This window comes from Muscardinus avellanarius (assembly GCF_963383645.1).
Source record: "Muscardinus avellanarius genome assembly, chromosome: 1".
In the NCBI taxonomy this organism is placed as follows: domain Eukaryota; kingdom Metazoa; phylum Chordata; class Mammalia; order Rodentia; family Gliridae; genus Muscardinus; species Muscardinus avellanarius.
Window position 1 is genome coordinate 144,739,929 of NC_137786.1, and position 13,940 is coordinate 144,753,868.

Consider the following 13,940-nt stretch of genomic DNA (forward strand, 5'->3'; position numbering starts at 1 on the left):
ATATTAACACATAACAAAATTTGTGGAATGCATCTAAATTACTACTTAGAGGGGAAAATATATAGGCTTGTTCTCTAACATTCATGATGTACATTAACAAACATATCAAAGTCAACCACTAAGCCAAATATGAGGAGGAGAGAGGGGAGGGAATGGGGAAGGAATTGGGGAAGGGCTAAATAGTGATGTGTGCATGGAGGCCTCTACCATCTTGTACTCCATTAAAATGTATGACTACAATGTACCAATAAAAATAATTTAAAAAGAAGAGCTCTGGGTGTGGTGGCACAGGCCTGTAATCCCAGGACTTGGGAGGCTAAGACAAGAGGATCACAAATTCAAAGACAGTCTCAGCAAGTAGTGAGACTCTCATCAACCTAGCAAGACTCTGTTTCAAAACAAAAATAAAATAGGGCTGAGTAGGGGGTATAGCTTGGAGGTAGAATGCCCCTAGGTTTAATACCCAGTATCACAAAAAAAGAGATGTTAAAATTGATGGCCTATCATCATTAGAGTGTATAGAAGAAATGACAAAGAACGGAAATCAATGAAATAGAAAATAGGCAAGAAAATAAAAATAGCAAAGCCAAAAATTGCTTCTTAAAAAAAAAGAATGAAATGAAAAATTCCAGCAAAAATAAACAAAAAAGATAAAAATAACAAATGCTATAAAGGATGTAGAGAAATAGGAATTCTTATATACTGTTCGTGGAATTGCAAATTAGAACAAGCACAAAGGAGATCAATATAGTGATTCTTCAAAAGATTAGGAATGGAACAAACATATGACCCAACTACATCTCTCCTTAGTACCTTTACAAAAGAATTAAAGTCAAAATACTTTAGTGATATATACATATCTATGTTTATAGGAGCACAATTCACAATAGCCAAATTATGTATCAAATCAAGAGATCAATGGATAACAAAAATGTGGCATATATACAATGGAATTTTGCACAATCGTAAGAACATTATAATTATTTCACTTGCTAGAAAATGGGTGAAATTATAGGATATTAAGCAAAGTGAAATCATCCAGTCTCAGATAGTTAATATGATGTTTGTATGGGCCTATTGTATATTGCTTTTATAATGGTGACTATGTTCCTTCTATTCTGATTCTCTGTAGTGCTTTTAGCATAAATGGATTTTATCAAATGTTCTTTCAGCATGTATTGAAATGATCATGTGGTTTAAACCATAGTTTTATTTTTTGGTTCTGTTTATGTGATGAATTACATGGATTGTTTTTCATATGTTGAACAAGGCTTGCATCCCTGAAATGAACCCTACTAGGTCATGGTATGTGATTTTCTTGATGCGGTTTGAATGTGTGTTGCTAGTATTTTGTTTAACAGTTTTGTGTGTAAATTGATCAACTATATAGGCCTATGGTTTTCTTTTCTTAAGTTGTCTTTATTTTGTTTTGGTATTAATTAAAATTTAAAAATCAGCCAGGCATAGTGGCACACATTTGTAATCCCGGCATTTGGGAGACTGAGACTGGAGGATCATGGTTCGTGGACAGCCTCAACTACTTAGTGAGTTCCTCTGCAACATAGTGAGATCCTGTCTCAAAATAAAGAATAAAAAATAGAGTAGGGGGTATAGCTCAGAGGTAGAATGTCCCTGAGTTCCATCCCCAAACCCACAATAAATAAATAAATAAATAAATAAATAAATAATAAATAAATAAATAATCAAAATTTCCATTGTTTTCCTTTATTTTGTGAATAAAATACTCAACTTATCTGAAAATTTCAACTAACTTTAAAACAGTATTTGATACTTCTATCAAAATAATTCATAGCTTTAAAAACTGAAGATTGCTCTCATATTTATTGATAATAAATCTGCTGATAACTATAAATTTAAATTTTAATTGTTTCAGATTTAGTCATATTAGATAGGTCTATCCTGACCACGAATGCTACTTTTAATAAAAAGCCTCTCACCCCAGTATGTTTTCATCCTGCCTTGGAATCCTTTGTCTTTCTATAATGAAAGGAGCTGCACTTTATCCATGGTTTCTTTTTCTATGGTTTTACCCTGTACTAGCCATGATCCAAAATTATTAAGTGGAAACTTCTAGAAATAGATAAATCAAATAACAAATCAAACTTCTATAAATAAATAAAACATTCTTGCTTCATCCTGCCCAGGACATGCATTGTCCCTCTATACAAAGTATCCACACTGTATGTGCTGCCACACTGTACGTGACTCTTAGTCATTCAGTAACCATCTTAGTCATCAACTCCACTGTGGTTATCATGTGCTTGTGTTCAGGTAGCCCCTATTAAACTTATTTATGACCCCAAAGGGCAAAATAGTACTGCTGGCAATTTAGATATGTCAAAGAGAAGCCATCAGGTGCTTCCTTTATGTGAAATGGTGAAAGTGCAATAGGATGTTTAAAGAGAAAAAAGAAACCACCTTTTAATAATTTTTGTTGTAGTATATTGTTATAATTATTCTATTTTATTGTTAGCTATTATTGTTAATCTCTTATAACATCAATTTTATTAATTAAAATATGCCATAAGAAGTTATGTATAGAGGAAAACAGTATATACAGGGTTTGATACTATCCACAGTGTCAGATATGCACTAGAGGTCTTAAAAAGTATCTTCTATAGATAGGAGAAGACTAATGTTATGTTAACACATTTTGCCTCAGATTGTAAAAGTTATGTTCTTGTTTTCGATTCCTTATTATATTTTATCTTCATTCACCTTTTTTACCCACAAGCCTAAAATTAATTGTGCAAGGTAAGAAATAATAAATAATTATAATTTAAATCAATAGTTTTTAAAAGAAAAAAATTGGTGAAAACACAAATGATCAAGTTTAGAATTTTAAAATGCCAATATTATAGAACTACAAAACAAAACATTACAAAGAATGTAATATATATATATATATATATATATATATATATAGAGAGAGAGAGAGAGAGAGAGACTATATATAGAGAGACACTATATATAGAGAGAAAGAGACTATATATATATAGTGAGGGAGGGAGGGAGGGAGGGAGGGAGGGAGGGAGAGAGAGAGAGAGAGAGAGAGAGAGAGAGAGAGAGAGAGAGAGAGATTGCTAGAGTAATCAGTTTAACCAAGCTCCTTGAACACTCAGATTACTTCCAAATTTTAAACCTAGCATGTAAAATATTTTATATACATCTCTGTCATATTATATATAGTGAATCATTACCTAGAAGTGAAATCTCTAAGCAGCAAAATAAACTTTTGAAGGCTTTTAATATGTGTTGCAATTCACTCTCCTGAAAAGAAAAATGTACAATTCACATTTATAGACACAATCTTGAAGTCTTACCTAGTAGTTAACCTAGCCATTTACTTCTTTATATACCCCTCTCCATCAGGAGTCCTCAATAGTTTGCCTTAATTATTAGTAGAAATAGCAGGGGGCAGGGGTGAGTGTTTATCTACTTTTTCTTACTTTGTTAATGAACTTGACTATCAGTACCCATGCACACTAAAAACTATATTTCTCCTTTTTTAAAAAATGAAAACCCACATTTATTGATCATCTACAAGTATGGAATATGTCTGAAACACAATAGATCATCAATAAATTGAATGAATGAATGAGACAGCTGGTATTCAATCCAGATCTATCCCACTTCAAGGCCAATGTTGTAAATATTTCATGGGAGGCCTGGCTCATTCAGGCTGAAGCCCTCTTCTGGCAGTGGATACAGGAAAGAGAGAGGTAAGACCTACATATAATTTGACCAACCATATTCTATCCTGGGACTCCACAACGTGAATGGAAGAAACCTAAGTCCTCAGAGTTGGACCATGTTAACTTCAGGACTCTAGGAAGGTCTACCAAGTTCTGCTGCTGAGACCTCCAAAGCTGCCTTACTTCTTCAGCTTTTAACTAGCACCTATTTTCACTGCTTACAACCACTAAACCTAAAGTTTAACCCAGAACCTAGACTTTTATCTTCTTCTGTGTGGCTACAGGTGACGGCAAAGCCTTTATAAAATAAAATTAACTCATCCTTCCACAACACTGAGAGCTCCTGTGCAGAGACCTACCTTGGAAATAGGGACCACTTGCTTGTGGCAGACTGATGATTACAAGGTTCCAGATGTCTCATTACCAGAAATTCCATTAAGAGGTGGGCAAAAATTGCATAAATTTCAGGCATCTCAGAGTATTGGTTTTCATTGTTCTTGCCCCATATGTTACAAAAGAACAGCCTGTGTCGCTCTGGATGTGTGGCAAGCTACAACTGTGGCTAAGTGAATTTTCCTATCGAAAAGCCTGGGGAAAGTTAAACTATTTCTTTGAAACACTGCAGGTAGAGCTCATACCTTCTGGAAACTATGAGAACTAGATGTCCTTGAATAAACCTGCCAAAAGTAAAAAGCCTTAGGCTATTCTTTTTAATGTTTTATAATTTTTTAAATTGCCTCAGGTTTATGAAGAATGCAATTGAAACTATTGGAAATAAAGGAGGGAGATCATTTAGACTAAAAAAAAGGCTATTGCTTCTATTAAATTCATCTTATGCAGATCCTTTCTTCAAAATATTTATAGGTTATATCATTCATATCATTTTTCATTTCTGGCCTGTATCATTTGTTCCCCAAATTATGGTTCCAATTTCTGCTCTCACGCCTATCTCCTCTGCAACTCATTATTCACAATTGTAGTAGACAAATCTTTCACAAATGCTAATTTTTCCTGGCCTCTCCCTTGTTCAAAAATCCATCACAGGAGGGTCTGGGGTGAGAAATGCTAGAGTGTTGGAGCAAAGTACCAGGGCTTTGATACTTGCCCCACCAACCATCAGCTCTCTGAATTGTAGTCACATGTGCCTTGACAATGAGAATATATTCTGAGCCATGCATTACTAGGCAATTTCATCCCTGTGTAGCATCATCATTTATATCTACCTAGACAAAATAGCACCTAGGCTAGATTATAAAGTTATGAAACCACTATATTATATGCAATCCATCGGTGATCAAAACATAATGTGTTGCATGACTCTACAGAAACAATTTAGTATCTCTAAGTTGCAGTGTACTCATCTGTAAAATGAGGATCATGAATTCCAAAGTTTATTTCAAATAATTGGTGTATACTTTTCAAAGCTCCTGGCCCTCACCCTCAATAAATGTTGTTTTACTTTCCCTTGTGAAGTTTAGTATCTTACAAAACTATGCAACACCTCTCTTCCTAGCCCAACAACGTCCTCTACAACCTGGCGTTACCCTCAATGTCTAACCCCATGTCTCCCTGGAATAATTTCTGTGCCCCAGGTAGGCCTTATCCCTTCTTTGCCCCATTTCTACCGCTCTCTTTGCTCATAGTCTGCATTCACTTTTTTTTTTTGGACTGGAGATTGAACCCAGGGACCTATGAACTACTTCTCCATCCCTTTTTGTATATATGTATGTATATATGTGTGTGTATATATATATATATACATATATACATACACACACATATATACATATATACATACATATACATATATACACACATATACACATATACATATATGTATATATACATATACATATATACATATATATAAATATATATTTATCCCCAGCCCTTTTCTTAATATACAGATTTTTTTTATTTTAAAACAGATCTTGTTAAGTTTCTGAGGCTGGCCTTAAACCAGTGATCTTTCTGCCCCATCCACTCACCACATACTAGGCCTGCTTCTGCCTATGCAGAAAATCCTTTAAAATTCAGCTCAAGACCCTCCCTCTCCTACTTCCTTAGTCACAATAGTTTTACCCTTTTCTAAATTATGCACTAGATACCAATTTCCTAGGCTGTAAACTCAGATGTCTAGAAATGCAACCCTCTTCAATTTTCTGTAATTGAGTGTGATTTCTAACCCAAGCTCTACTCCAATTAGAGACAGCAATTTATTTCTAGTCACATTAGGTTTGCCTTGCTTAAATCAGAGTTTTCTCAGTCAGTTCCAGATGTTTCTCCTCCTCTTCTTCTAAGGATTCCATCTAAACTCCAGGGCCACTCACAGAATGGTTATGGACTATGGTCAAGGAGGGCCATAACACTGTGCTTCCTCTCTGCCTATTCCTGCCCTCACCACTTACGACTGCTTTGGACCTTGCATTCATATATTAGATCTGGCTCCAGGTACTGACACAGCCTCTGAAGCTAGGCATTATCTTTCAGCCCGATAAGGTCTGCTAGTTTATACTCTGCCTCTCTGAGGTGGTAGAAAACTAAATGAGACTTCTGGGCCCCTTTGTCTAGAAACCACTATAGCCATCTTCTCAGGACCTAATACCCTCTAATTCTGATGAGATCGATGACTTCCAAGACTCCAAACAAGAAGGCAGGGTCAGCTCCCTTTTTTCCTCAGAACTTTCAATCTATATGGTGTGTTGGGTTTCAGAAAATGATACTCCATAATACACTGCTTTGAATTTCAAACTGAGAGCATGAGAGAATAGAAAATTCAGAGAGGGTCTTTCTCTGAAGTTTTCCTATCTACTCTAAAAGTAGAATCCTCCAGAGATATTTGATTTTTGTGAGTCCCTTACCCAGACATCTCATCAACCAGGGAAGACCAGCACAGATGGCAGAAAAAAGAAGAGAGTTGACACCACACACATAGCTCACATAGACTTCATCTCAGACTACTGTCTGTCCTTAAGGCCAGTTCATCTCTCCCTGAAAATCATTTCCTTTTCCTCTAAAATTGCCTACATCTCCCTATGGAGATGTACAGGGAGGGAATGGGGTGGGAAGTGGGTAGGCATTAAATCAGTGATGTGTACATGTATGTACACACAAGTTTTTTACCCCAATATGATGTATGAATATAATGCACCAATAAAAATTTTTTAAAAATAAAAAATAAAAAATAAACTATACTACAAAGTCATGATAATAAAAACAGCATGATACTGGCACCAGGTATGATAACACAAGCTCAAAATCCCAGTATTTGGAGGGCTGAGACAGGAGGATCACAGCTTTGTGGCTAGGCTCAACAACTTAGAAAGGCCCTCAGCAATTTAATGACACCCTATTTCAAAACAAAAAATAAATAGGGATAGAGGAGTAGCTCAGAGGTAGAATGTTCCTGGTAGAATGTTCCTGGGTACAATCTTCACACAGAAATGAAACAAAGACATAAAAAAGAAAGAAAGAAAGAGAGAGAAAGATTATCACCAAAGAAATGGGAGCCCAGTAATGGCTTTTATCAAAAGAATCAACACTGTGATTATAATATTTTAGGGCAGCTATGAAGTAATAATCCTCAAGGTGAACTGAAGAAGGCAAATTTTGACAGAAGGGACTCCAGATAAGAAGCCTGCATGGTGGTATTAAATATTAGTCCTCTCACTATTATGGGGGTTGGAGATAGCAAGAACACAAAAGAAGAGCTTATCAGAAGAGGCACTGTCACAGAAGCAGCAAGAAAGTAATGGTCAGACACTTACTTTCATGTTTGCAAACATTTCTTGAGCATCCCCACTGAAACAACTGTCTAGAGATCATCACTGAGAAGGAGAGCTACTTTGGTCTAGTCTGATATAAATGTTAAGGTCTCCAAAACCATGAATTAAAGTCACAGAATGCCCACCTCCAAAGACATGGGTTCTTAAGAGAGGTGCCACGGTTCCAGGGGTTTATACCTTAGAAGTAAATTAGAACAAAATGAATCTGCATACAACTAGACTTCCTTAGAAACCACATCTTTTCAATAGGAGGAGAAGACTGATTATTTCAATTGATGAATGCTAGTGACTGCTCCATGAGGACAAGCTCCCAGGAACTTAGTAATCCCTAGGTCAGCCTCAATCTTCTCTAGAAAAGAATATAAACAGGCCTCAGATGGCCTCGCTCAGCAATCCAAGCTCTCTGTATCAAGGCAAGCATTCTGGGAAAGAAGCTGTGCTACCTTTGGCCCAAATGGGCAGGGTTCAAGAGAAAACCTGGCACTTTCTTCCACATCCTGTTTAGAGCCTGAAGCAAAAGCATATCTGCTGGCATGCACTCTAAGTCTCTGACTCCATCCAGGGCATATTTCCCTTGAGTAATGAAATAGCCTCAGTGGGAACATCATTTTGAACAGAGGTCAGTTTCATTTCCCTCCCACCCATGACACCTGCCCCAATGGCAGCAGGGTGATCACTTACCCTCCCTCTCGCTGGAATTCCCACAGTGCTCATGCTTCCCTCAGTGCCAATGCAACCCTCCAGCCCTGCTCCTCCAAGCTCCCCCCTCCTACCTTCCCTAGTATATAATCTTCTTTGCCCCTTTAAAGACACTCCTCCACCGTCCCTCGGCCGAAGCCTTGCCCGCAGAAGCACAGCTGGTTCTTCCCTTTATCCTGCCTTTCCCCTACTGCTCTCCTGAATGCCGACAATTCTCCCTTCTGCAGCTGAACTTGGGCCTCGTTAAGACTTTGTGCCATTGAACCTCCATTCTCCCAAACGCTCAGCTTCTCAGCCTTCCCAATCAGCCTACATGCTGTGAATGCCATTGAAACCACTCTTTGGCTAACAGTTGGGATGGACCAACCCTTTCATCTTTCCACTGTGCCCATCTAGCAAAACCTATTTTTCTGGTGCAACTAACTCAGTGTTGGCCTTTTCTGCTGGAAAAAAGGAGAACCATTCTAATCGTGGAAGAGTAATTAGGACTGCTGGGTAATATTCTTACTTCCATAGTCAGCTCCCACTCTCAGTTCTCACAACAGCTATATTAATGTATGTGATTATGCATTTTTACTATAAAATACTGGTCTGTGTCTCATCTTGCCTTTAGGTTCATATGAGGCGAAGGTGACTTTAATTCTGTATCTTCAAATCTTCCCTAAGCCTAGTTCATAGTTGCCTCCCACATTTCCTATAGCTGAGTTAGAAACTTTCTAAAGCTTTTTTTTTTTTTTCTTTTAGCTCTGAGGTTCAACAACTATGAAAGGTCTTTAGGTACTTTCTTTGCTCAGAAGTGAAATTTTTTTCTTCCAATTTTGAATTCTGCATTCAAAAAAGGCCCTGTTTGGCAGCCGCAATGCCACTGCAAATGCTAGAAATTCCGGGGACATTCTTTCTAGCTGCAGTTTCGGTCCACAGGATGGTTGTGAGGATCAAATGAGAGATGCATAAGGACAGAAGTATATATACCCCTTATATAAGCATGTGCTATTTTTCCACCCTAACATATGCCCCATGAATTCCAAGAGCATTTGAATCAAATTGGAGATGCCTCTTCCCTTATGTCCTTCTGTCTGATAAAAGCATTAAGGTTTTAACCACTGAAGCTAGGACTGTATATTAAATTGCCTGTTGAGGAACAAACCATACAAAGTTTAAAACTTTGAGGAAAGAGAAAATGTAAAATTAACAAGCCCACTATTCCTTATTTCATTCCCTAAAAGATAGACTAATCTTGCGCAACAAAAACAAGCCAATAAAACTAAATTTTTTTAGGATTTGAGTCCTAAATGGGACTCTGGACAACCTGCTTCATATCTCAAAACTTGAATTTTCCCTCTGTCCAGAGAGGACCAGGTTGGCAGAAGCACTCACAGATTAGACCCAATAGTGACTACAGTGCTGGAGCTGGGTCCTGGAAGCTCCCTGAAGCTCTGAATAGTCGGCAGTTGGTTGTAAATTCCTGGAAAGAACCTTAAGAGAGACAAAGGGAGAGGTAGAAGCTGCTTGAAGGGCTCCAGGCAGTGATAATTTATGAAAGATTTGGAGTGTGTTGATGTTTTACAGAGTGCAGCCACACTGGTTTATACTTGTTGAGTATCAGCCTTGGCATTTTCTAATCTGGGGGCCCTCCATAAGTACTTGAACCTCCTGAGATTGAACCAGGTAGAAAATGAGAACTCTGAGAACTATCTCAAGGATTAATGGGAATATAAATATATAAAAGAAAAAAGCTAATTCCTGTGTAAGATACAATCCATGTTTGATAAATGACAGCTGAATAAATAAACAGAGAATGTCCTGCATTCCCCACAAAGATTTTAGGAAGAATAACTGAACTATCTATTGGATGTGAGGAAAAGGGAGGAAGGCGGCAATGGAGTAAGACCCAAGGTGAGCTTGCCTCTAACTCACCTCAGGAACTCCAAATTGAGCTGCAACCCACATCCCAACTACCTCCATGGGAGGTGGGAACTAACAACAAAAACGCAATAATATTTATAAAGATGTGTTAAACACCAAGGCTGAAAAAATGGAAAAAAGAAGCAACAAATCCTGAGCAAAATTCCAGGGAGGAGGGGTGCCAGTGACAGCGGTGGCACAGAATTGGCACTCTAAGTTGAGGAGAAGCTGAAGGCACATCTGGCCATAAACCATAAACGATTGAAATATTTGAAGAAACTCTCCACCTTGCCTATTACAGTAGATACTCTTGCAAAACAGCGAGGCTGAGGAAGAGGATTTTGAGAGGATAAATTCCTGAAAGCACCCTCAGGATGCTCTTTAGAGGGATGAAGCGATAGAAGGGGACTATCAGAAAAACTCGAGAGCCTCCAGTAGCTGCCTCTGCAGCTGTGACCACAGACAGAAGAAACACAGAAAGCTCTCATAGCTTGAAAGTTCCCACAGCGGGTCTCATAGTCATGAGAGGAAAGTTGAGAGAAAGAGGTGTCCACCTCTTTCTGTGGCCACGTTCCGTCCTCCCTGTCTTCTGCAAGTTCTCATCAGATGTATGTGGACCACTACTGGTCACCAGAGAAGGACCAGGAGCCCATTGCTCCACCCCAGAAACCTGGGAATGGTGACAACAATGCTTTTAAGAACAGCGTAGGGGTCAGTCAAGAGCGCTACCTTGGTGAACCTTAGGGGAGATTGTGAACCAAACAAGGAGCACAGACCTTTGCACAAGGAGAAGCACCCTGCAAATGCAAATTGTGATGAGAGGCCTGTGCTCTGGGCAGAGAGAATCCACACAGAGCCTTTTCCAAAGAGGAGAACTGAAGGCTGCTCCCAGGGGACACTGCTAAGGAGAAACTTCCTTCCAGTTCTATAAAAAAGGAGAAGAAGCAAGCCAGGCGTGGTGGCGCACGCTTGTAATCCCAGCATTTGGGAGGCTGAGACCGGAGGATCACGGTTCGCGGACAGCTTCAGCTACTTAGTGAGGCCCTCTTCAACTCAGTGAGACCCGGTTTCAAAATAAAGAAGAAAAAATTGGGCAGAGGGAAAAATAAATTAAAAAAATAAAAAAATAAAAAAAAAAAAGAGGAGCAAGAAAACAGCATCCTCAAGAAGAAGCTTGTACCTACCTTGGAGGTAGCTTCAGACCTTAGAAAGCCAAAGCACAAGCACTTGGAGAAAACCAGGTCAGACAAGAGCAAGCAGAGTGCAGATGGCTTAGATGCCACAAGAAGGGTGGAGATGTGTTGCCCAAGACAAAAGAGAAGGCTTCCAACAATATAAAGGCTCAAAGAGGGAAAGTGAAAACGTGATTCGATAGAAAGTCAAAGGGCTTGTTCCCTAAGGTGGACCAGACAGACTTGGATGATGAATTCAAGCAACTCATCATTTCCTTTGAATCATACCTCAGCTACCCTGGAAGAAAAAAAAAGACTGTGAAAATGTCAGCAACAGCACTTGGAGGAAAGGGACTTAAAAGTAGTGATTCTAAAATCACTAGTAAAATCGTGGACTCAATTCAGAAATTACCCAAGATGAATGAAAACAAGTTGGAGAGGCTGCAGGCAGCTGGAGCCGATTCAGCCAGGCTGAGAAGGGATCCCACTGATGCGCTGCCGGGGTTGCCAGACCTCCCGTTGCTCCCAATCCAGGCCAATTACCATCTACTTCCTTCCCTCGAATTGATGACCTCCTTCCAGCCAAAGCAAAAAAAAAAAAAAATTATTTTCACTCCAGGAAGAAGAGGCTGGATTTACTGGACACAGAATGAATTCTGAGATGCAGGTGTATTCTAGTTCCAAATATGCCTATCTCCCTAAAATGATGAGTTTGTACCAGCAGTGCGTCTGAGTACTTAAAAACAACATCAATTCAATCTTTGAAGTGGGAAGAGCACCCCATTTTGTTCTTGAACCCATTTTGGAGAGGTGTATACCTGATCAGCTGTATCACATAAAAGAATACTATCACATACTAATTAAAGAAACAGATCAATTATGGAAAGTTCATTGCTACTGAGACTTTAAAGAAAAAGACCAGAAGAATGTGAGTACCGGCAGGAGATGTACCTGTGGCTTCAAGATGCCTGAGAGCAAAGGCTGCGGTTACTAACAAAAAATATCCAGTCTGCACATGCCAATAAGCCCAAAGGCTGACAAGCAAAGATGGCATCTGTCAACTCTGTGGCCAAGCCACCTTGAGACATTTGATGGAGGCAGAAGTTTGGGACAGCTGTCCCTGAGAAATTCAAGATGAAGCCAGCCCTGTACACCACAGGAAGCAGCCATATTTCTGCCAGGAGCAACAACTTTAATCCCAGCACTAAGGAGCCAATCCATGATGGCCCCAGTACCAGCAGTGCCCACTTGGCACTAGTGATCAGTAGCACTGTTTCCTATGGCCCTAGAAAACCAGCTGTGAAGAAAATTGCCTCAATGATGGCCAAGACAATTAAAGGTTTCAAGAACTGATTCTTCTGATGATAAGCAAAAGACTTCTCTTGGAGATGGAATTTGGAGCATACAGGGATAATGTGAGCTGGGAAATAGGTCTTCCAAATTTTGGCCCCTGAATCCTGCACTTTGGCACGTGTCAGCCTTTCACCTGCATGCCATGGTCCTATGCCTCAGAATTCTGAAGATGACGTGAAGCCTCAGTCTCACTGGGGATTTTTAAGGTCAATTATACTTTTGTTGTTAATTAGCATCTCTGTAAACTATATGACATCTTTTTTTTTTTTTTTTTTTTGGTGGTGGTACTGGGGGTGGAACCCAGAGGCTTTCTACCTCCAGGCTATACTCCCAGACCTTTTTTATATTTTATTTGGAAATAGGGTCTCACTAAGTTTCTGAAAGCCTCACTAAGTAGCTGAGGCTGGCTTCGAACCTGTGCAATCCTTCTGTCTCAGACTCCCAAGCACGGGGATTACAAGCGTGCGCCACCACGCCTGGCATATGACATCATTTTAATTAATAAATATTGCCCCCAGATTGTAAACAAACAAAAAAATCCTGAGCAAGTGGAGATGTGAGAACAACAGTGTATACACCTGATCGGCTGGGACCTCAGAAACCCCAGAAAATCTCATATCCAGCCACATGAAATTTGCTCCACAGATGTCGAGGGCACCAGACACAGAATTGCACATTCCCACAGTCACATAGGAGAGAAAAAGGTGAGCAGACCCATGCCCTTGTCCCTCCCTACCTCCCTGGTCCCACCATACACCCAGCAGCAGAGCTAAGTATATGATCCGCAGGGCGTTGAGTGCAGGCCCCACGCAGTGGGTAACCAAAAAGAGGCCATCAAAAAAGAGGGTGAGAATTTACTCAGACCTTGGATGCACACCACACACAACATTCTGAGAAAAACATCAGGCAAAGAAGTCACAGGCCAATCCAGCATACCCACGCCCCCAGAGGATCCGATGCCCTGCAGACAGAGGGAGACTCCAGTCCAGGGTCTCACCAGAGAACCTAGCATTGGGGCTGCAGATTGACTTCATTTGTACAGGTTCACAAGGAGGTAGAATGCTCAGAACATGCTCAGGAACCTACAGTGATAGGTTAGCCCTACACAGATCCAAGAGGGCTGCAGATTCCAAGTGCAAAATTGGTTGGTTGGTTGGTTGGTGAGTGCGTGCGTGCGTGCATGCGTGCGTGTGTGTGTGTGTCTTTGTGGGTTTTTTTTCTTTTCGTCTACTGCATTTTTGTTCTGTTTCTTTCCTTGTTGTTGTTATTTTTTTCTTTTTCTTTTCTTCCTTATTGTGCTGGGGATTAAG

At 39.6% G+C, this 13,940-nt stretch overlaps 1 pseudogene across 1 annotated transcript; it reads left to right on the forward strand.

Moving 5' to 3' along the window:
• Window positions 1-10,711: 10,711 nt before the first annotated feature.
• LOC308279835 (elongin-A-like) lies at window positions 10,712-12,630 on the forward strand (annotated as a pseudogene). The gene is made up of 2 exons: window positions 10,712-10,838; window positions 11,247-12,630. The product of its transcript is annotated as an elongin-A-like (transcript).
• The last annotated feature ends 1,310 nt before the right edge of the window (window positions 12,631-13,940 follow it).